This window comes from Scyliorhinus torazame, chromosome 27, assembly GCF_047496885.1.
Source record: "Scyliorhinus torazame isolate Kashiwa2021f chromosome 27, sScyTor2.1, whole genome shotgun sequence".
NCBI classification, from domain to species: domain Eukaryota; kingdom Metazoa; phylum Chordata; class Chondrichthyes; order Carcharhiniformes; family Scyliorhinidae; genus Scyliorhinus; species Scyliorhinus torazame.
Window position 1 is genome coordinate 9571032 of NC_092733.1, and position 25043 is coordinate 9596074.

A 25043-nucleotide genomic window follows, 5' to 3' on the forward strand; every position below is an offset into this window, starting at 1 on the left:
GAAATAAAATGAATGCCCAAGTTGGAGAGGGCTGAAACTTGGAGCTTGCCCAACGTGACGCTAGAGATTTGACAGTAGAATTGCTTTGTGCCCAAGAGGTGATGACACATTCTTGCGAGGAGGAGGGAGGACTCCCCGTCGAGGCTCAAAGGTCACTCAGAGTTCCAAATGTAGCGGAAGGGGTTAACGGATGGGGTGCGTTAATGTGTGACATGGATGATGATGTTGTCAGTCAGTTATGTGTTGTACCCGAGAGGAAGAGGGAGGGGCAAGATCTTGCCAAAACGTGTTGGCTTAAGTGAGAAAACCGATGTGAAGCGCGCCGGTTTTTGCAGCCATGTTTCTCACTGTGTTGAACAACACTCCATACATTTTAAAAGGGGAAGTGAGAATCAGCTGGAGGGGCGGGGCCTAAAGATGCCGACAAGGACAGGAATCCCAATATTGGAGTGCCCTTTTCAAAGGGCGCCCTGATCTCCGACAAATAAAAGCCCCCTGTGGTGGTATGTATTAGGGGTAATATGGTACCTGTGAAGCCGAGAGGCTATTGGCTGACAGGTCCCGGGTCCTGGTTGGATCTGCCGACTTCTGGCTCCACCCTGAAGGCGGAGTATATGAGCTCGAGTTCTCCCCGCAGCCGCATTCTGTAACTGAGCTGCTGGGGAACAAGTCTTGCTTAATAAAGCCTCGATAGACTTCATCACTTCTCGACTTGTGTAAGTCATTGTTGCGCTACAATTTATTCAGCAAGCTTTTTTAAAAAATATTTTATTGAAAATTTTTGGTCAACCAACATAGTACATTGTGCATCCTTTACACAATATTATAACAACACAAATAACAATGACCTATTTTATAAACAGAAAATGAATAAATAATAAATAACAAAAATGAAAACTAACCCTAATTGGCAACTGCCTTATCACAAGTAACACTCTCCAAAAATATAATTTAACAGTCCAATATAAAATTATCTGCAGCAACGACCTATACATATTATACAGTATATATTAACAACCCTGAGAGTCCTTCTGGTTCCTCCTCCCCCCCCGCCCCCCCGATCCTGGGCTGCTGCTGCTGCCTTCTTTTTCCAATTCCGTCTATCTTTCTGCGAGGTATTCGACGAACGGTTGCCACCGCCTGGTGAACCCTTGAGCCGATCTCCTTAGAACGAACTTAATCCGCTCTAGTTTTATAAACCCTGCCATGTCATTTATCCAGGTCTCCACCCCCGGGGGCTTGGCTTCTTTCCACATTAGCAATATCCTGCGCCGGGCTACTAGGGGCGCAAAAGCCAAAACATCGGCCTCTCTCGCCTCCTGCACTCCCGGCTCTTGTGCAACCCCAAATATAGCCAACCCCCAGCTTGGTTCGACCCGGACCCCCACTACTTTTGAAAGCACCTTTGTCACCCCCATCCAAAACCCCTGTAGTGCCGGGCATGACCGAAACATATGGGTATGATTCGCTGGGCTTCTCGAGCACCTCGCACACCTATCCTCCACCCCAAAATATTTACTGAGCCATGCTCCAGTCATATGCGCCCTGTGTAATACCTTAAACTGAATCAGGCTTAGCCTGGCACACGAGGACGACGAGTTTACCCTGCTTAGGGCATCTGCCCACAGCCCCTCCTCGATCTCCTCCCCCAGCTCTTCTTCCCATTTCCCTTTTAGTTCATCTACCATAGTCTCCCCTTCGTCCCTCATTTCCCTATATATATCTGACACCTTACCATCCCCCACCCATGTCTTTGAGATCACTCTGTCCTGCACCTCTTGTGTCGGGAGCTGCGGGAATTCCCTCACCTGTTGCCTCGCAAAAGCCCTCAGTTGCATATACCTGAATGCATTCCCTTGGGGCAACCCATATTTCTCGGTCAGCGCTCCCAGACTCGCGAACTTCCCATCCACAAACAGATCTTTCAGTTGCGTTATTCCTGCTCTTTGCCACATTCCATATCCCCCATCCATTCCCCCCCGGGGCAAACCTATGGTTGTTTCTTATCGGGGACCCCCCCAAGGCTCCAGTCTTTCCCCTATGCCGTCTACACTGTCCCCAAATCTTCAGTGTAGCCACCACCACCGGGCTTGTGGTGTAGTTCCTCGGTGAGAACGGCAATGGGGCTGTCACCATAGCCTGTAGGCTAGTCCCCCTACAGGATGCCCTCTCTAATCTCTTCCACGCCGCTCCCTCCTCCTCTCCCATCCACTTACTCACCATTGAAATATTAGCGGCCCAATAATACTCACTTAGGCACGGTAGTGCCAGCCCCCCGCTATCCCTGCTACGCTGTAAGAATCCCTTCCTCACTCTCGGGGTCTTCCCGGCCCACACAAAACCCATGATGCTCTTTTTGATCCTTTTAAAAAAAGCCTTCGTGATCACCACCGGGAGGCACTGAAACACAAAGAGGAATCTCAGGAGGACCACCATCTTAACCGCCTGCACCCTCCCTGCCAGTGACAGGGATACCATATCCCATCTCTTGAAATCCTCCTCCATTTGTTTCACCAACCGCGTTAAATTTAACCTATGCAATGTGCCCCAATTCTTGGCTATCTGGATCCCCATGTAACGAAAGTCCCTTGTTACCTTCCTCAACGGTAGGTCCTCTATTTCTCTACTCTGCTCCCCTGGATGCACCACAAACAACTCACTTTTCCCCATGTTCAATTTATACCCTGAAAAATCCCCAAACTCCCCAAGTATCCGCATTATTTCTGGCATCCCCTCCGCCGGGTCTGCCACATATAGTAACAAATCGTCCGCATACAAAGATACCCGGTGTTCTTCTCCTCCCCTAAGTACTCCCCTCCACTTCTTGGAACGCCTCAACGCTATCGCCAGGGGCTCAATCGCCAGTGCAAACAATAATGGGGACAGAGGGCATCCCTGCCTTGTCCCTCTATGGAGCCGAAAATATGCAGATCCCCGTCCATTTGTGACCACGCTCGCCATCGGGGCCCTATACAACAGCTGCACCCATCTAACATACCCCTCTCCAAAACCAAATCTCCTCAACACCTCCCACAAATAATCCCACTCCACTCTATCAAATGCTTTCTCGGCATCCATCGCCACAACTATCTCCGTTTCCCCCTCTGGTGGGGGCATCATCATTACCCCTAACAGCCTCCGTATATTCGTGTTCAGCTGTCTCCCCTTCACAAACCCAGTTTGGTCCTCGTGGACCACCCCCGGGACACATTCCTCTATTCTCATTGCCATTACCTTGGCCAGGATCTTGGCATCTACATTTAGGAGGGAAATAGGTCTAAAGGACCCGCATTGTAGCGGGTCCTTTTCCTTCTTTACAAGAAGCGATATCGTTGCTTCAGACATAGTCGGGGGCAGTTGTCCCCTTTCCTTTGCCTCATTAAAGGTCCTCGTCAATACCGGGGCGAGCAAGTCCACATATTTTCTATAGAATTCGACTGGGAATCCATCCGGTCCCGGGGCCTTTCCCGCCTGCATGCTCCTAATTCCTTTCACCACTTCTTCTACCTCGATCTGTGCTCCCAGTCCCACCCTTTCCTGCTCTTCCACCTTGGGAAATTCCAGCCAATCCAAAAAGCCCATCATTCTCTCCCTCCCATCCGGGGGTTGAGCTTCGTATAATTTTTTATAAAATGTCTTGAACACTCCATTCACTCTCTCCGCTCCCCGCTCCATCTCTCCTTCCTCATCCCTCACTCCCCCTATTTCCCTCGCTGCTCCCCTTTTCCTCAATTGGTGTGCCAGCAACCTGCTCGCCTTCTCCCCATATTCGTACTGTACACCCTGTGCCTTCCTCCATTGTGCCTCTGCAGTGCCCGTAGTCAGCAAGTCAAATTCTACATGTAGCCTTTGCCTTTCCCTGTACAGTCCCTCCTCTGGTGCTTCCGCATATTGTCTGTCCACCCTCAAAAGTTCTTGCAGCAACCGCTCCCGTTCCTTACTCTCCTGCTTCCCTTTATGTGCCCTTATTGATATCAGCTCCCCTCTAACCACCGCCTTCAGCGCCTCCCAGACCACTCCCACCTGGACCACCCCATTATCATTGAGTTCCAAGTACTTTTTAATGCACCCCCTCATCTGCCATTAGTCCCATGTCCATTCTCCAGGGTGGGCGCCCTCCTGTTTTCTCCCCTATCTCCAAGTCTACCCAGTGTGGAGCGTGATCCGAAATGGCTATAGCCGTATACTCCGTTCCCCTCACCTTCGGGATCAACGCCCTTCCCAGCACAAAAAAGTCTATTCGCGAGTAGACTTTATGGACATAGGAGAAAAACGAGAACTCCTTACTCCTAGGTCTGCTAAATCTCCACGGGTCTACACCTCCCATCTGCTCCATAAAATCTTTAAGTACCTTGGCTGCTGCCGGCCTCCTTCCAGTCCTGGACTTCGACCTATCCAGCCCTGGTTCCAACACCGTATTAAAATCTCCCCCCATTATCAGCTTTCCCATCTCTAGGTCCGGAATGCATCCTAGCATCCGCCTCATAAAATTGGCATCATCCCAGTTCGGGGCATATACGTTTACCAAAACCACCGTCTCCCCCTGTAGTTTGCCACTCACCATCACGTATCTGCCCCCGTTATCCGCCACTATAGTCTTTGCCTCGAACATTACCCGCTTCCCCACTAATATAGCCACCCCCCTGTTTTTCGCATCTAGCCCCGAATGGAACACCTGCCCCACCCATCCTTTGCGTAGCCTAACCTGGTCTATCCGTTTCAGGTGCGTTTCCTGTAACATAACCACATCTGCCTTAAGTTTCTTAAGGTGTGCGAGTACCCGTGCCCTCTTTATCGGCCCGTTCAGCCCTCTCACGTTCCACGTGATCAGCCGGGTTGGGGGGCTTCCTACCCCCCCCCCCCTTGTCGATTAGCCATCCCCTTTTTCCAGCTCCTCACCCGGTTCCCACGCAGCTGTATCTCCCCCAGGCGGTGCCCCCCCGCCAATCCCCTCCCATACCAGCTCCCCCCTCTCCCCAGCAGCAGCAACCCAGTAATTCCCCCCTCCCACCCCCCCCCCCCGCTAGATCCCCCGCTCGCGTAATTACTCCCCCCATGTTGCTCCCAGAAGTCAGCAAACTCTGGCCGACCTCGGCTTCCCCCCGTGACCTCGGCTCGCACCGTGCGACGCCCCCTCCTTCCTGCTTCTCTATTCCCGCCATGATTATCATAGCGCGGGAACCAAGCCCGCGCTTTTCCCTTGGCCCCGCCCCCAATGGCCAACGCCCCATCTCCTCCACCTCCCCTCCTCCCCCATCACCACTTGTGGAAGAGAGAAAAGTTACCACATTGCAGGATTAGTACATAAAACTCCTCTTTCCCCCCTTTTTAACCCCCCTCTTCGCCCCCCACATTCGCCCCACCACTTTGTTCAAACGTTCTTTTTAATAACCTGCTCATTCCAGTTTTTCTTCCACAATAAAAGTCCACGCTTCATCCGCCATCTCAAAGTAGTGGTGCCTCCCTCGATATGTGACCCACAGTCTTGCCGGTTGCAGCATTCCAAATTTTATCTTCTTTTTATGAAGCACCGCCTTGGCCCGATTAAAGCTCGCCCTCCTTCTCGCCACCTCCGCACTCCAGTCTTGATAAACGCGGATCACCGCGTTCTCCCATTTACTGCTCCGAGTTTTCTTTGCCCATCTAAGGACCATTTCTCTATCCTTAAAACGGAGGAACCTCACCACTATGGCTCTGGGAATTTCTCCTGCTCTCGGTCCTCGCGCCATCACTCGGTATGCTCCCTCCACCTCCAACGGACCCGCCGGGGCCTCCGCTCCCATTAACGAGTGCAGCATCGTGCTCACATATGCCCCGACATCCGCTCCCTCCGCACCTTCAGGAAGACCAAGAATCCTCAGGTTGTTCCTCCTTGTGTTGTTCTCCAGTGCCTCCAACCTTTCCACACATCGTTTCTGATGTGCCTCATGCATCTCCGTCTTCACCACCAGGCCCTGTATGTCGTCCTCATTCTCGGCAGCCTTTGCCTTCACGACCCGAAGCTCCCGCTCCTGGGTCTTTTGTTCCTCCTTTAGCCCTTCGATCGCCTGTAGTATCGGGGCCAACAGCTCTTTCTTCATTTCCTTTTTGAGCTCTTCCACACAGCATTTCAAGAACTCTTGTTGTTCAGGGCCCCATGTTAAACTGCCACCTTCCGACGCCATCTTGGTTTTTGCTTGCCTTCCTTGCCGCTGTTCTAAAGGATCCACTGCAATCCGGCCACTTTCTCCTCCTTTTTTCATCCGTATCCAGGGGGGATTCCCTTCTGGTTTACCGCACAGTGTTTTTAGCCGTCAAAATTGCCGTTGGGGCTCCTATCAAGAGCCCAAAAGTCCGTTTCACCGGGAGCTGCCGAAACGTGCGACTCAGCTGGTCATCGCCGCACCCGGAAGTCCTTTATTCAGCAAGCTTAACAGACTATGGAGCTCCGGATCGCCCCGGAGTGTCTGCGGATCAGCCCCCATGCAGCAAACTCGGCGGCCGTGTTTAAACACTGGCTAGCGTGCTTCGAAGGTTACCTTCGAACGGCCCCGGGCCGGACCACGGAAGATCAGAAAATGCAGGTCCTGCATTCCAGGGTGAGCCCAGAAATCTACACGCTCATCGAAGATGCGGAGGATTTCCCGACGGCGCTCGCGTTGCTGAAAGGCGTCTACATTCGGCCCATAAACCAGGTCTACGCACGCCACCAACTCGCAACGAGACGGCAAATCCCCGGAGAATCGCTCGACGAATTCTACAGCGCGCTGCTAATTTTGGGACGAAACTGCAACTGCCCGTCGGTGAGCGCGATCGAGCACACGGACCTGCTAATCAGAGACGCATTCGTGGCAGGTATGACTTCTCCCCAAATTTGTCAAAGACTTTTAGAAAGAGAATCGTTAGGACTCTCAGAGGCACCGGCCCTTGCGGCCTCCCTCGATGTGGCCTCACAAAACGCCCGCGCCTACAGCCCCGACCGCGCGGCAGCCTCTTGGGCTCCGTGGACCCCCGTTGCGACCGACTCCCCGGCACCCTCCACCCCCCCGCAAGCCTGCGCGGCTAGAGCGTCAGACCATCCCGGTGGGACCCGCTGCTATTTTTGCGGGCAGGCGAAACACCCCCGGCAGCGCTGCCCGGCCCGCGCAGCTATTTGTAAAAGCTGCGGCAAAAAGGGTCATTATGCGGCAGTGTGCCGGTCCCAGGTGGTCGCCGCAATCCCCGGGAAAGAACGAGGACAGCAGATTCAAAACTCCCCCCCCCCCCCCCCCAACGATCCATGTGTGACCAGCGGGCGCCGCCAATTTGGGTCCCGGACACCACGAGGGGAGGAGGGGCGCCGCCATCTTGTGACCCCCTAGCCACGTGCAATTCATGGGGGCGGCCATTTTGTCCACCCCGACCGCGTGCGATCCATGGACGCCACCATCTTGGCTGACAGCCAAGGACCCCAGCAATGACGGCTCCACGGGGTCCGAAGAAAACGCCGCGATGCTACTACCACGACTGGCTTCGGTGACTCTGGACCAATCACGGCCCCGGACGCTCCAAACGACGACAACAACGGTGCTGGTCAACGGGTACGAGACGCCATGCTTGATAGACTCCGGGAGCACGGAAAGTTTTATTCACCCGGATACGGTAAGACGCTGTTTTCTTTCCATTCGTCCAAGCGCTCAAAAGATTTCCCTAGCTGCGGGATCCCATTCAGTGGAGATCAAAGGGTTCTGCATCGCGAACCTTACGGTGCAAGGGAGGGAGTTTAAGAACTATAGGCTCTACGTCCTTCCCCAACTCTACGCGCCCACATTACTGGGATTAGATTTCCAGTGTAACCTGCAGAGCCTAACATTCCAATTCGGCGGCCCCATACCCCCACTCACTATCTGCAGCCTCGCGACCCTCAAGGTTGAACCGCCGTCCTTGTTTGCAAACCTCACCCCGGATTGCAAACCCGTTGCCACTAGGAGCAGACGGTACAGCGCCCAGGATCGGACGGTTGTCCGGTCTGAAGTCCAGCGGCTGCTGAAGGAAGGCATAATCCAGGCCAGCAATAGTCCCTGGAGAGCCCAGGTGGTAGTTGTGAAGACCGGGGAGAAGCAGAGGATGGTCGTAGACTGTAGTCAGACCATCAACAGGTCTGCACAGTACAAGGTCTTTTCCACCGTGGACCTCAAGTCCGCCTACCACCAGCTCCCCATCCGCCCAGGTGACCGCAAGTACACAGCCTTCGAAGCAGACGGGCGGCTCTATTATTTTCTAAGGGTCCCATTTGGTGTCACGAACGGAGTCTCGGTCTTCCAACGGGAGATGGACCGAATGGTTGACCAGCACGGGCTGCGGGCCAAGTTCCCGTACCTTGACAACATAACCATCTGCGGCCACGATCAGCAGGACCACGACGCCAACCTCCAAAAATTCCTCCAGACCGCTAACGCCCTGAACCTCACATATAACGAGGAAAAATGCGTTTTCAGCACCAACCGTCTGGCCATCCTGGGATACGTAGTGCGCAATGGAGTGATAGGCCCCGACCCCGAACGCATGCGCCCCCTTATGGAATTTCCCCTCCCCCACTGCTCCAAAGCCCTGAAACGCTGCCTGGGCTTCTTTTCATATTACGCCCAGTGGGTCCCCCAGTACGCAGACAAGGCCCATCCGTTAATCCAGTCCACTACCTTTCCCCTGTCGACAGAGGCCCGCCAGGCCTTCAGCCGCATCAAAGCGGATATTGCAAAGGCCACGATGCACGCTATCGACGAGTCCCTCCCCTTCCAGGTCGAGAGCGACGCATCCGATGTAGCTCTGGCGGCCACTCTCAACCAAGCGGGCAGACCCGTGGCCTTTTTCTTCCGGACCCTCCACGTCTCAGAAATCCGCTACTCCTCAGTGGAAAAGGAGGCCCAAGCCATAGTGGAAGCTGTGCGACATTGGAAGCATTACCTGGCCGGCAGGAGATTCACTCTCCTCACTGACCAACAGTCGGTAGCCTTTATGTTCGATAATGCACAGCGGGGCAAAATTAAGAATGACAAGATCTTGAGGTGGAGGATTGAGCTCTCCACCTATAACTATGAGATCTTGTATCGTCCCGGAAAGCTGAACGAGCCGTCCGATGCCCTATCCCGCGGCTCATGTGCACAAATAGACCGCCTCCAAGCCCTCCACGAGGACCTCTGCCACCCGGGGGTCACTCGATTCTACCATTTCGTGAAGTTCCGCAACCTCCCCTACTCTGGAGGAGGAGGTCCGTACAGTCACCAGGAACTGCCACATCTGCGCAGAGTGCAACCCGCACTTTTTCAGGCCAGATAGAGCGCACCTGGTAAAGGCTTCCCGTCCCTTTGAACACCTCAGTTTGGATTTCAAGGGCCCCCTCCCCTCCACCGACCGCAACACGTACTTCCTGAATGTGGTGGATGAATACTCCCGTTTCCCCTTCGCCATCCCCTGCCCCGACATGACAGCGGCCACAGTCATTAAAGCCCTCGGCACCATCTTTACACTGTTCGGTTTCCCCGCGTACATCCATAGCGACAGGGGGTCCTCCTTCATGAGCGACGAGCTGCGTCAGTTCCTGCTCAGCAAGGGCATTGCCTCGAGCAGGACGACCAGCTACAACCCCCGGGGGAACGGTCAGGTAGAGAGGGAGAATGGTACGGTCTGGAAGACCGTCCTACTGGCCCTACGGTCCAGAGATCTCCCAGTGTCCCGGCGGCAGGAAGTCCTCCCGGATGCTCTCCACTCCATCCGGTCGCTGCTGTGTACCAGCACTAACCAAATGCCTCACGAGCACCTCCTTGTCTTCCCCAGGAAGTCCTCCTCCGGAGCGTCGCTGCCGACCTGGCTGGCAGCCCCAGGACCCATCTTGCTCCGAAAGCATGTGCGGGCGCACAAATCGGACCCGTTGGTCGAGAGGGTTCACCTTCTCCACGCAAACCCTCAGTACGCCTACATTGCGTACCCCGACGGCCGACAGGACACGGTCTCCCTGCGGGACCTGGCGCCCGCCGGAAACACACACACACCCCCAACACCGATCACCCCCCTCCCTGCCACCGGCGCACCCCACGACCGCCCCCTTCCCGGGTGGATCGGTCCTCCTCCCGTGCCCGCCCAGGAGTAAAGAAACAGGAACAAACAGCGCAACGCTCCCGGAGGCGACAGTGCCCGAGCCAGCACCTGCACCACCACCGGGGCTGAGGCGATCGACGAGGACGACCAGACCGCCCGCTCGACTCGTGGAATCCGCGTGACACCAAGAAAAAAAGAATTTTGTTGTAAATAATTCTGACACAAACTTGTACATAGTTAAATGTTGGGCTCAATGCATAGCCACTGTTCGAAATTTGTTCCAGGACCAGCCTTGTCATCCCCTACCACCATGCGAACCACCACCCCACCGGGATCTTTTTTAACAAGGGGTGAATGTGGTGGTATGTATTAGGGGTAATATGGTACCTGTGAAGCCGAGAGGCTATTGGCTGACAGGTCCCGGTTGGATCTGCTGACTTCTGGCTCCGCCCTGAAGGCGGAGTATATGAGCTCGAGTTCTCCCAGCAGCCGCATTCTGTAACTGAGCTGCTGGGGAACAAGTCTTGCTTAATAAAGCCTCGATAGACTTCATCACTTCTCGACTTGTGTAAGTCATTGTGCGCTACAACTCCCCCCCCCCCCCCCCCATGGACATCTGGTCCCTCTCCCCCAAGCATCGGGGTACCGCCCCCCCCCCCGCCACACAGTGCAAGTATCCATGCGTCCCCCAACACTGGGCTCCCCCCCTTCCCCCTCCCTCACAGGCACAGGGTTCAAACATCTCCCTTACAGAAACCTCGGGGTTCTCGCCTCTCCCCACCCCAAAACACTTAAGGGAAAGCCTTCCCCCCCCGCATTGAGGGTCCCCAGAGGGCCCAGCTGTGGCACTGCTGGGATGCCGGCCATGTCCCTCACCACCCAGGGGCTATTATACTTACCTCCCTGCCCCTGACGTGGTGACCATTTTTGAAAACCAGTAGAGATTAGGACCAGCGGGACTTTATGCCGACTGGGTGGGAAAATACATCCTGGTGGACATCACATTGTCAAGGCCGGCAGGTAGATGTTAATGTAATGAAATTTATGGAAATCTGGTTCTCGCCCAATCTTCCGTGACCCCGATCACGTCACCGCCGGGGGGTTGGGGAAGATCTCAAACTGAAATCTCACTGGCAGAAATACTGGGCTGGAATCACGTTTGGCACGGAGGCGGAGAATCCAATTTCACACCGAATTCTGGCCCGCTGCCGGTCTGGCGATTCTCCGGGACCCGAGAGTCGGCGTGTTTGCAGAGTGCTCCACGCGGCTGGGGGCCCGTTGCCAGAGGCTCGCCCCGCCATCTTCCTCCGCTCCCAACCGGTTCTAACCAACTCTCGCCGTCGGGAAGCTCGGGTGGCGGCTGTGGACCCAGTCTGCGGCCGCCCTGGTTGGGGGGGGGGGGGGGGTAGCGGACACCGGGGGCAGGGGGGGGTGCCTCATAGGCGGCCGGGGGACGTATCGGCGCGGTCGGATCTTCGGGTGCACGGCCGATTGGGGGGGGCCTACATTCTTCAACTGCCTCCGCGGTCCGAGTCCGGCATGGCGCTCGGCGAGGCCGCCACCGTGCGCATGCGCAGACTCAAAACCGGAAATGCGGGCGCCCATACCCGCAGCTAAAGCTGTGAGAATTGCTCTGAGTTCCTGTTAGCCCTCCCTGCAGGAGGTCAGAGAATCGGCTCCACCTTTTCCAAGGAATCTTGAGAGGGAAACGCCAGCGTTTTTACACCCGTGTGGGGACATAGTCCCACTTTGGGAGAATCCAGCCCACTATTTTGGCTGCTCCCGAAATTTAGCGGCCAATACGGGATTTGGACCCGCGTTCAACAGGGCCACTAATTCGTGGCCCATGTCTAGGTGTAGCATCAATAAACAAGTGTTAAACCAGGGTACGATCACAGCCTCTCTCATTACTGGGTCCCACACCTAGAGTGGACCATCCCATAGAAAAATCCACAGAATCCCTACAGTGCACAAGGAGGCCATTCGGCCCATCGAGTCTGCACCAACCCTCTGAAAGAGCACCCTATCTAGACTCACCCCCCACCCTATGCCTGTAACCTCACCTAACTTGCACATCTTTGGACTGTGGGAGGAAACCGGGGCACCCGGAGGAAACCCACGCAGAGATGGGGAGGATGTGAAAACTCCACATAGCGCAAGGCTGGAATGAAACCCGGGTCCCTGGCGCTGTGGGATAGTTGTGCCAATCACTGTGCTACCGTGCTGCCCTGAACGCCAAAATTCTGAGGAGATGAACGAAGATCATTCGTGTCATCTGAGAGTACCTTTAAGAAATGGGTGTTTATAAATGGGTGTGTATATAAATATCTGTAGTGAGAGTACTTTTAAGAAATGGATGTTTACTACTGCAGTGATGTCAGAGAGTGGGTGGAGCTGTCTGTCTGTCAGCTTTTTACTTTTGTTTTAGGTTGTTTGCTGCAGGGTGTGTTTTGGTTTTGTTTTCAGTGTTGGAGCTGAAGCCAGACAGAGCAGGTGTACTGTTGATCTCTCTGCCATGAAAAGACTATCTCCTGATCATTTGGTGAATTCAGAATTATAAATGTTCTCAGTAGTGAATGTAAACCTAATGTGCATCCATAACATTAGTAATTTTGACCAGGTCGCCGTGGGCTTGATAAAGTACAATTTAATACAGAAGCACAGAAATAAGGAAGGGAGGGAAAAATATAATGTGGGAAGAGAGGTAAAGAAAGAAGGAGCAGATTCGAGGGGCCTAATTTGTGTGTAAGAAGGAATTTGTTGAGGAAGAAGAGATGTTATGGAGGGGGGATTGTTCTTGTCAAAGGGGAAGGTTGCGAGGGGGGTGGGGGAGGTGCGGGTATTGTATCAAAGATGATCAAGAGTTTTGCTAGAAGAAGCAAGGAGAAACAGTTTCTGACGACGGGAGGTTTTGGTAACCAAACAAAACAGCCTTAAGAACATTAGCAAAAGAAGCAAAGGGGAAATGAGTTGCAAGTTGTTGTGATCGGGAAGTCGGAAAATGAATTGTGTACATTGCGGAAAGAGCAAGGGATTAATTGCTCTTTCAAAGAGCCAGCACAGAGACAAGAGGCTGAATGGCCTCCGTCTGCACTGTGGTTGTATGATGGTATACCCTGAGGCCCTCAGGAAGCTCTAAGCTTGACTGAATCTCTGCTGGAGGTGAAATGTGGCTTGACTTTGGAGCAATTGAATCATGCTTGGCCCACTCGTGGCAAATGGACACAAACAGGTCAGACTCCCTCCCCCGCGGATAGACATGCCCCGAGATGTGTGTTGCTGGGCGGAATAATGGAAACTCTGGTCTGGCATCTAACTCGCAACAGGCCCCTGTCTGGAGGTCACAAGTGATGTAGAAGCATGTTCCTGAGCGCCAACATGTGTTAAGGAATATAGGCAGGATATGAAAGGGCAAGGCTGAAGAAAAGCAGTCATTTCTGATAACTAACAGTGCTTTTTTTTTTTCTGGTACATCGCCGAGTGAGATAAGCAACTCTCAGGAAGTCCAACAGATAACATCATCTTCCACTCAACCTATCTCAGCAAAGTGTGTTCAGAGTAAAAGCAGAATAAAAAATAACCTTCCCACCTGCTCTCAAAACCACTCCACCACCCGAACCACCCCAAGACTGATTTCACATCAGAGACCTTACTGAAAACTGAACCCTCCGACGTTCTTACGACCAGAAGCCGTCTTGGGACTGGACCATGTCTGGATCCTTGCCTCATGAACCAACGTACACCAACTTCCACATTCTCGACAGGAGCAGGGAGGACGACACCATCTACAACAACTTGTGCAGCCAGTGGGAGCGCCGGCGACAGGAAGTGGTCCTCCAAGGTAAACGGAGTAACAGGCGGCTCCCCACCGGAACTCGCTCCTTCTACTGCGAGCGGAGGTCTGAGGTCCCATTCACTGCGGCTTGAGTGCCTTCAAACGTTCGGGGGGCTTTTGTTAAAGCAGGGAGCGAGGGGCAAGAGTCGGCAATTAGCGGACACAATATTTGAAAGTTATTGGCAAAAAATATCCGGGGAGGGGGTTTGAGGGGGAGCTGCTCCGAAGGAGGAATCAATTTCTTTTAAACACAGAGAACTGCCATAATATGGAAGGTGCTGCCTGAAAGGGCAGACGGTAGCACAGTGGTTAGCACTGTTGCCTCACAGCGGCCATGTTCGATTCCAGCCTCGGGTCGCTGTCTGTGCGGAGTCTGCACGTTCTCCCCGTGTGTGTGCGTGGGTTTCCTCCGGGTGCTCCGGTTTCCTCCCACAGTCCAAAGATGTGCAGGTTAGGTGGATTGGACATGCTGAAAGCGCCCCTCAATGTCCAGAGATGTGTAGGTTCGGTGGGGCTACGGGGAGAGGGCATGGGAGTGGGCATGGGTAGGGCGCTATTTCTGAGGGTCGGTGCATGAGGGGCTGAAAGGTCTCCTTCTGTACTGTAGGGATTCCATGGAACTGGACAGATTCTTGAAAAGGGAAAAGTTGCAATGCCATGAGTGGGACTAATTGGATAGATAGTTCCAGGGAACCAGCAGAGGCACAGATAGCCTCCTTGCGCATTTTATGAACCATTTTGAATAAATGGCCCAGAAGGAAAAAATACTGTAAAATGAGGGGATTATGAATACTGATCCGGGCTGTTCATTTTTCTTTCTGTGTTATTTCCAAAACCCTTTCAGGCAGCGCATTTCACATCATAACAACTCGCTAGGCAAAAAAAATAATCTATCCTCCCAATGGGTTCCTATTTCCAACAACCCTAAACCTATGCCCCCCTGTACGCCCCCCCCCCCCACCCCCCGCTCCCAAACCCCCCGGTTACTGAACCCCCCCCCCCCCCACTCTCCGTAAACGACCCTCTTTCCAGTAAAAGCAGATTCTTCCAATTTACTCCATCAGAACCCTTCAGAAATTTGAAGACCAAATCTCCCCCGAGTGTTCCTCGCTTATGCCACTGAAGTGACATCGAGCATCGTTAAAGTAAGTCGACAATTTCAATGATGTCTGCGTTAATAGCGACAGCCGTCTAATCTTCTTTGAAGAATTCTCTTCCGACATTGAGACACTGCACCCTGCCTTCCGACCACCCAACTCCCCCTCTCCATTGTCCTGGGCGGTTTTGAAAGTTGACTAACGTTGGAGTTTTTTATTTCAAAAGGCAGCTCTCTCGGGCGGAGAGAATGCAAGAGATTGCAAATGTTCCCAATAGAGCACACTGTCTCATTTGGCGGCTACGACATTGATAAGACAAACATAAGCGCCCGTTGTTTAGACAAAGATCTGTGTTCTTTGAACAGGTTATTGAAAGGATGAAAACAGTTTGATGTTTTTAACTGAAATGAAAAATGAAAATCGCTTATTGTCACAAGTAGGCTTCAATGAAGTTACTGTGAAAAGCCCCTAGTCGCCACATTCCGGCGCCTGTTCAGGGAGGCTGTTACGGACTGATACTGAATGACATTTGAAAGATGGCCAGGTGTCTGTTTTCCCCTCACCCAAAGTATTTTATGAACATTTACTCGGCAGAAGGGGATTGATTGAAAGGTGTTCAACTCGGCAAATCAGTCAAGAATGGGGGTCAATGTGGAATGTTGCCGACGAACCTTTCGCTGAAAGCAATAAGTTTGTTTGCGACGTCTTCCTCTCTGATGTGTAAAACTTAAAGGAATCACAAACTGAGGGGGTAAAAGGTTGTTGTTAATCTCACTTTGCATTCATCCCATATCTTCAAAGGACTGGGGCAGGGAGGGGGATAGACTGTGTAAGGGGGAGAAACCACTCTGCTAACTTCTATTCAGACGCTGAAAATCCAACAAAAACGAGGGATCCACAAAAGCGAAAAAAATCTCCAGCTTATTCAATTTGATTAATTTAACGAATTTATTCCTGGGGAACAACATGATTTTGTCTAACACTTAACACTTCTCAGTCAAACCACCTATTAAAAGACTGATGATAAAATAACTTGTGTCCTGAGCAGTGCACAATTTCCAAACGAGAAATAAAAGGAATGCTGAAATCCCGAAATAGCAAGTCCCAATGGCTAAATGTCAAGGGGCCAGTAATGGTTCTGTTCCTTGGCTCTTTGGTCAGGGTTTGATTTTTGAGCGTGTGCAGTTAGCATGCGTCTCGTTGCTCAATGGTAAATTGGTCCTCGCGCTCAGTGGGAAGTGAAGTGGGGTGAGCACAGTAAGAAGTCTTACAAAGACAGGTTAAAGTCCAACAGGTTTGTTTCGAATCACTAGCTTTCGGAGCACTGCTCCTGCATCAGGTGAATGAAGAGGTGGGTATCACAAACACATATACAGACAAAGTCAATGATGCGAGACGATACCTTGAAGGCGAGTATTTGCAGGTAATTAAGTGAGAAGTGAATGTTGGAGGCGAAGGGTTACGACAATCCCCCAAAAAACAACGAAAGGGCAGCTGGAAAGAAGAATCTTTGTACAGAGGATGGTTCGATTCCAGCACGCCTGGCCCAGTGCTTCTGTTAATGTGCAATCCCTAAATCCTTTGGAGAGGGAATTCAAGACTTTTTGTGGGGGTGAGGAGAGCGAGCGGGACGGTGAGCTATCTAGTTGGCTCAGCACGCGTTTGATAAACTGAATGAGCCGTGTGCTACGCTGTAATATTTCAAGATTATGGGCGATATTCTCTGACCCCCCCCCCCCGCAGACGTGCTTCTCGCCGGTATATTTCCAAGTGAGGATGGTGTGTGACTCGGAGGGCAACACTGCAGCTGGTGGTGTTCCCATGTATCTGCTTCCCTTGTCCTTCCAGGTGGTAGAGTTTGCAGATTTGGGGATGTGCTGTGAAAGAAGCTTCCTGCAGTGGGCTAATTAACCAGCAACATTTCGACTCTCGCCTGGTACTGTGGAGCTCATGTGGGTCTTAGGCATTTAATGTACTTGTCAGTTTAATACTATCCCATGGCTGGGCTGAGAAACATGGACCTTTATCATCAGCAAAGCACTTGTGATTCCACCTTGGGTTAATTCGAGAAAATAATATGGCCATTTCTGAAAAAGAGATGTGCTGTCGAAGCTTTTTATCTTGCAGCTCATCAGATTTTAAAAATGAATGAAATGAAAATCGCTTATTGTCACAAGTAGGCTTCAATGAAGTTACTGTGAAATGCCCCTAGTCGCCACATTCCGGCGCCTGTTTGGGGAGGCTGTTGCGGGAATTGAACCCGCGCTGCTGGCCTTGTTCTGCATCACAGACCAGTGTCTGCCTGTCTGTTAAACCAGGACTTTTCAAACTCTTACTACAGTCGTGACATACACACACTAACCCAGTCCTTTAACCATTACTACACCACACACACATACATATATATATCTAGTACAATATACATCTGAAATTCCTACATTCATTACAGGTGATTGATTTCTGGATAGAGTTTCAAATGATCCAAGGTTCTCTTGCTTGCCGAAGTGTATAAAACCCTGAAGCAATTAATCAAATAAGCAAGTCTAAACTTCAAAACCCAACAGTGGACAGTGAAGTGATTGGGAGCACTGAGCAGAGAGAGATCTAGATCAGTTGGCCCAACTCTCCGATCAGCGCCCCCTCAGAGTGGGTTCCCCTATTGGGAATGGGAGCGGCAGAATTAATGTTAAACTTTATTGGGCGACAAGTGAACCGACTGTTTCAATTTTCTTCCCCCCCTGAAGGTTGTGGAAAAGAGATTTCATGTGGAGGATGGTCCATTTTCCGAAGCAAAGCTAGTTTCCTCTTCCTGATCCTGGGCATATCTTTCTTTGTGACTTTTGTTCTGCTCATGGTTAGTCAGTCAAGAAGTAAGTACCCGATATTAATTCGACAGAAACTACCCCAGGACAGTGAGTGTAAATTGGCCGCGACAGTTCTGCGACAGTTCCTGCTGTGTGACTGGTGTCAAACTGCCGAGTGTGGAATTCCTGTGTAACTTCTCCCAATCCCCACTCTCGCTGATCCTCCTCCAGAGCAAGGGGAGAGGGGACAGGTCCAACAAACCTGTATCGATGGACCTCACGGTTTCAGGGAGTGATGGGAGGGGAATGTGAGAAAACTGAGCAGCCCACTCCCAAACTATATCGAGTTACATTGAATTTAGAGATCGGAAACTTGCCCATTTGGACGTGGGGGTCGTGGGGAGAGAAATGTTGGGTGGGGGGCGGATGGGGGGGTAGGGTGGTCAGTAGCAAGGACAAGAGGGGTGGCTTCCAGCGTGCCCTCTCCTTCCCGATGTCCAATTGCTCGACCAGGCACTGGTGGGTCTGATGGGAGGGCTCCCCCATCCGCCCCCCCGGAAGTGACATGCTGACCCCCATAGTGACACCTGTCGCACACACTGCACGACGACAGGCCAGCCCCCCCCCTCCCCCCGCGGATTAATACCAGTGCTGGTGGGGTGAGGCCATTAATTGGCCAACTTTCCCTCAGCAACAGAAAATGCGTGTTATTATTTCCATGACCATTACTCACATTCTGTAGAAAATATCCGAAAGATATTTAATTATTATATTCTGATTAATGTATCAGTTGAAATAGAATACCTTTATCCTCTATAACAGAGTGAATTAAAAATGCAACTTTGATAAAACAAAGACTTTTTACAGTTGAATAAAATGTTGGCATCATGTTATTCTGTATTTCATGTCGGGGTATTTGTGTTTAATGTCGGAGATCGATTGTGTCTTTCAGTCTCAAGATTAGAATATCAAATGAAATGGCAGAACGAGATATTGACTAATCTCAGCAACATGCAACAAAATCGTAAGTTATCCAACACATTTTTGTAAGATCTTTGTTTTGCTGGAACCAATCAGATCTTACTAAAGTATTAGAATAAGACCATAGTTGACCACAAGAAATAGGGACAGGAGTAGGCCATTCGGCCCCTCGAGCCTGGTCTGTCAGTCAATGGGATCATGGCTGATCCGACAATCCTCACGTCCACTTTCCTGCCCTCGCCCCATAACACATGATTCCCTGACTGATCAAGAATCTATCCATCTCAGCCTTAAATATACACAGAGGTGGCATTCTCCGTTTCGGGGACTAAGTATTGACAGTTTGTCAGTCAAGAAGTAAGTACCCGATATTAATTCGGCAGAAACTACCCCAGGACAGTGAGTGTAAATTGGCCGCGACAGTTCTGCGACAGTTCCTGCTGTGTGACTGGTGTCAAACTGCCGAGTGTGGAATTCCTGTGTAACTTCTCCCAATCCCCACTCTCGCTGATCCTCCTCCAGAGCAAGGGGAGAGGGGACAGGTCCAACAAACCTGTATCGATGGACCTCACGGTTTCAGGGAGTGATGGGAGGGGAATGTGAGAAAACTGAGCAGCCCACTCCCAAACTATATCGAGTTACATTGAATTTAGAGATCGGAAACTTGCCCATTTGGACGTGGGGGTCGTGGGGAGAGAAATGTTGGGTGGGGGGGCGGATGGGGGGTAGGGTGGTCAGTAGCAAGGACAAGAGGGGTGGCTTCCAGCGTGCCCTCTCCTTCCCGATGTCCAATTGCTCGACCAGGCACTGGTGGGTCTGATGGAAGGGCTCCCCCATCCGCCCCTCCCGGAAGTGACATGCTGACCCCCATAGTGACACCTGTCGCACACACTGCACGACGACAGGCCAGCCCCCCCCCCTCCCCCCGCGGATTAATACCAGTGCTGGTGGGGTGAGGCCATTAATTGGCCAACTTTCCCTCAGCAACAGAAAATGCGTGTTATTATTTCCATGACCATTACTCACATTCTGTAGAAAATATCCGAAAGATATTTAATTATTATATTCTGATTAATGTATCAGTTGAAATAGAATACCTTTATCCTCTATAACAGAGTGAATTAAAAATGCAACTTTGATAAAAAAAAGACTTTTTACAGTTGAGTAAAATGTTGGCATCATGTTATTCTGTATTTCATGTCGGGGTATTTGTGTTTAATGTCAGAGATCGATTGTGTCTTTCAGTCTCAAGATTAGAATATCAAATGAAATGGCAGAACGAGATATTGACTAATCTCAGCAACATGCAACAAAATCGTAAGTTATCCAACACATTTTTGTAAGATCTTTGTTTTGCTGGAACCAATCAGATCTTACTAAAGTATTAGAATAAGACCATAGTTGACCACAAGAAATAGGGACAGGAGTAGGCCATTCGGCCCCTCGAGCCTGGTCCGTCAGTCAATGGGATCATGGCTGATCCGACAATCCTCACGTCCACTTTCCTGCCCTCGCCCCGTAACACATGATTCCCTGACTGATCAAGAATCTATCCGTCTCAGTCTTAAATATACACAGAGGTGGCATTCTCCGTTTTGGGGACTAAGTGTTGACGCCAACGCAGAGCTCTCGGACTTTCACGACAGCAAAACTGGTGCCGCACCAGGACCGATTCTGCTACTGTTCAGGGACTAGAACCAGTGCGACGTGGAACACAATCGATTCCAATGGGAAATGGTCTCACACAGACACACTTCACCCCCTCACACACACACTATCCCAGCCAAGAAGAGAAGGGCAGCCCCGAGGTTTGCGGACACAGATCTCGAGACCCTCTTGGATGCCGTGGAGGAGAGGAGGATGACCCTGTACCCCAGCCCTGGAGGGAGGCTGCCAGACATCACCGTTCGTCGTCCCGGGGCGCATGTGGCAGAGGGGGTCAGCGCCGTGGGCAACATCGTCCAAATCGGCCAGCAGTGTCGTAAGAAAAACGCACAACCTCCTCAGGGCGGCCAGGGTGAGTTGGCAGCACGATGCCCCTGGCACTAACGCCACCCCCCCACCCTGCCCACATGCCTGCACCCATACCCATCCTCCATGGCCGGGTGCCCTGGGCACTGAGGCTATCAGTTACCCAGCCCCTTGGCTGCATGCGTTGGACTGTCTAACACTGTCGTTTTCTGTTTCGACAACACCCCCCCACCCCTCCCCTCCCCCAGGAGAAGGCCATGCACTACACCAGGAGCTGGAGAAGACAGGAGGGGGACCGCCGGACCTGCAGCCCCTCACCGTGGTAGAGCAGAGGGCCCTGGACTTGGTCAGCAGCCCAGAGGGGAGGGAGGTCGCCGGCGAGGAAGTGAGACCCTGCTGCGTGCGGTTCCCCGTGACACGTGTGCCAATCCCACCCCCAACACAACCCCAACACCACCCTCACCCCCAACACCACCCTCACCCCCAACACCACACTCACCCCCAACACCACCCTCACCCCCAACACCACACTCACCCCCAACACCACCCTCACCCCCAACACCACACTCACCCCCAACACCACCCTCACCCCCAACACCACACTCACCCCCAACACCACCCTCACCCCCAACACCACACTCACCCCCAACACCACCCTCACCCCCAACACCACCCTCACCCCCAACCCCACCCCGACACCACCCCACCCCCACTCCACCCCACCCCCACCCTCACCCCCAACACCACCCTCACCCCCAACACCACCCTCACCCCCAACCCCACCCCAACACCACCCTCACCCCCAACACCACCCTCACCCCCAACACCACCCTCACCCCAACACCACCCTCACCACCAACACCATCCTCACCCCCAACACCACCCCGACACCACCCCACCCCCAACACCACCCTCACCCCCAACACCACCCTCACCCCCAACACCACCCTCACCCCAACACCACCCTCACCCCCAACACCACCCTCACCCCCAACACCACCCTCACCCCCAACACCACCCTCACCCCAACACCACCCTCACCACCAACACCATCCTCACCCCCAACCCCACCCCGACACCACCCCACCCCCAACACCACCCTCACCCCCAACACCACCCTCACCCCCAACCCCACCCTCACCCCCAACACCACCCTCACCCCCAACACCACCCTCACCCCCAACACCACCCTCACCCCCAACACCACACTCACCCCCAACACCACCCTCACCCCCAACACCACCCTCACCCCCAACACCACCCCCACCCCCAACACCACACTCACCCCCAACACCACCCTCACCCCCAACACCACCCTCACCCCCACCCCCAACACAACCCCAACACCACCCTCACCCCCAACACCACCCTCACCCCCAACACAACCCCAACACCACCCTCACCCCCAACACCACCCTCACCCCCACCCCCAACACAACCCCAACACCACCCTCACCCCCAACACCACCCTCACCCCCAACACAACCCCAACACCACCCTCACCCCCAACACCACCCTCACCCCCAACACCACCCTCACCCCCAACACCACACTCACCCCCAACACCACCCTCACCCCCAACACCACACTCACCCCCAACACCACCCTCACCCCCAGCACCACCCTCACCCCCAACACCACCCTCACCCCCAACCCCACCCCGACACCACCCCACCCCCACCCTCACCCCCAACACCACCCTCACCCCCAACACCACCCTCACCCCCAACACCACCCTCACCCCCAACACCACCCTCACCCCCAACACCACACTCACCCCCAACACCACCCTCACCCCCAACACCACACTCACCCCCAACACCACCCTCACCCCCAACACCACCCTCACCCCCAACACCACCCTCACCCCCAACACCACACTCACCCCCAACACCACCCTCACCCCCAACCCCACCCCGACACCACCCCACCCCCACTCCACCCCACCCCCACCCTCACCCCCAACACCACCCTCACCCCCAACACCACACTCACCCCCACCCCCACACTCACCCCCAACACCACCCTCACCCCCAACCCCACCCCGACACCACCCCACCCCCACTCTACCCCACCCCCACCCTCACCCCCAACCCCACCCCCATACCACCCTCACCCTCAACCCCACCCCAACACCACCCTCACCCTCACCCCCACACCACCCTCACCCCAACACCACCCCGACACCACCCTCACCCCCACCCTCACCCCCAACCCCACCCCGACACCACCCTCACCCCCAACCCCACCCCGACACCACCCTCACCCCCAACACCACCCTCACCCCCAACACCACCCTCACCCCCAACACCACCCCGACACCACCCCACCCCCACTCCACCCCACCCCCACCCTCACCCCCAACACCACCCTCACCCCCAACACCACACTCACCCCCAACACCACCCTCACCCCCAACCCCACCCCAACACCACCCCACCCCCACTCCACCCCACCCCCACCCTCGCCCCAACACCACCCTCACCACCAACACCATCCTCACCCCCAACCCCACCCCGACACCACCTCACCCCCACTCCACCCCACCCCCACCCTCACCCCCAACCCCACCCCCACACCACCCTCACCCCCAACACCACACTCACCCCCAACACCATCCTCACCCCCAACCCCACCCCGACACCACCCCACCCCCACTCCACCCCACCCCCACCCTCACCCCCAACCCCACCCCCACACCACCCTCACCCCCAACACCACACTCACCCCCAACACCATCCTCACCCCCAACCCCACCCCGACACCACCCAACCCCCACTCCACCCCACCCCCACCCTCACCCCCAACCCCACCCCCACACCACCCTCACCCGCAACCCCACCCCGACACCACCCCCACCCCCAACACCACCCTCACCCCCAACACCACCCCGACACCACCCCCACCCCCACCCTCACCCCCAACACCACACTCACCCCCAACACCACCCTCAACCCCACCCTCACCCCCAACACCACACTCACCCCCAACACCACCCTCACCCCCACCCCACCCCACACCACCCCACCCCCACACCACCCTCACCCCCAACACCACCCTCACCCCCACCCTCACCCCCACACCAGCCTCACCCCCAACACCACCCCGACACCACCCTCACCCCCACCCTCACCCCCAACACCACACTCACCCCCAACACCACCCTCACCCCCACCCCACCCCACACCACCCCACCCCCACACCACCCTCACCCCCATCCTCACCCCCACACTCACCCCCAACCCCACCCCGACACCACCCTCACCCCCAACCCGACCCCCACACCACCCTAACCCCCAACACCACTCTCACCCCCACCCTCACCCCCACCCTCACCCCAATCCCACCCCCACACCACCCTCACCCCCAACACCACCCTCACCCCCCACCCCACCCCGACATCACCCCACCCCCACTCAACCCCATCCCCACCCTCACCCCTACCCTCACCCCCACACCACCCTTACCCCAACACCACCCTCACCTCCACCCCACCCCGACACCACCCTCACCCCCACCCCACCCCGACACCACCCCACCCCCACTCCACCCCCACCCTCACCCCCACTCTCACCCCCAACCCCACCCTCACCCCCACTCCACCCCGACACCACCCCACCCCCACTCCACCCCACCCCCACCCTCACCTCCAACCCCACCCCCACACCACCCTCACCCCCAACACCACCCTCACCCCCATCACCACCCTCACCCCAACACCACCCTCACCACCAACACCATCCTCACCCCCAACCCCACCCCGACACCACCCCACCCCCACTCCACCCCACCCCCACCCTCACCCCCAACCCCACCCCCACACCACCCTCACCCCCAACACCACACTCACCCCCAACACCATCCTCACCCCCAACCCCACCCCGACACCACCCAACCCCCACTCCACCCCACCCATACCCTCACCCCCAACCCCACCCCCACACCACCCTCACCCCCAACCCCACCCCGACACCACCCTCACCCCCAACACCACCCTCACCCCCACCCTCACCCCCACACCAGCCTCACCCCCAACACCACCCTCACCCCCACCCTCACCCCCAACACCACACTCACCCCCAACACCACCCTCACCCCCACCCCACCCCACACCACCCCACCCCCACACCACCCTCACCCCCAGCCTCACCCCCACACTCACCCCCAACCCCATCCCGACACCACCCTCACCCCCAACCCGACCCCCACACCACCCTAACCCCCAACACCACTCTCACCCCCACCCTCACCCCCACCCTCACCCCAACCCCACACCACCCTCACCCCCAACACCACCCTCAC

The 25043-nt window shown here is 54.5% G+C and overlaps 1 long non-coding RNA gene across 1 annotated transcript; it reads left to right on the plus strand.

Annotated features, from left to right (window-relative positions):
* The first annotated feature begins 17732 nt into the window (after positions 1-17732).
* LOC140403382 (uncharacterized) lies at positions 17733-20081 on the plus strand. The gene is made up of 3 exons (XR_011938287.1): positions 17733-17855; positions 18742-18813; positions 20016-20081. It is a non-coding gene; the product is annotated as an uncharacterized lncRNA (long non-coding RNA).
* Positions 20082-25043: the final 4962 nt, after the last annotated feature.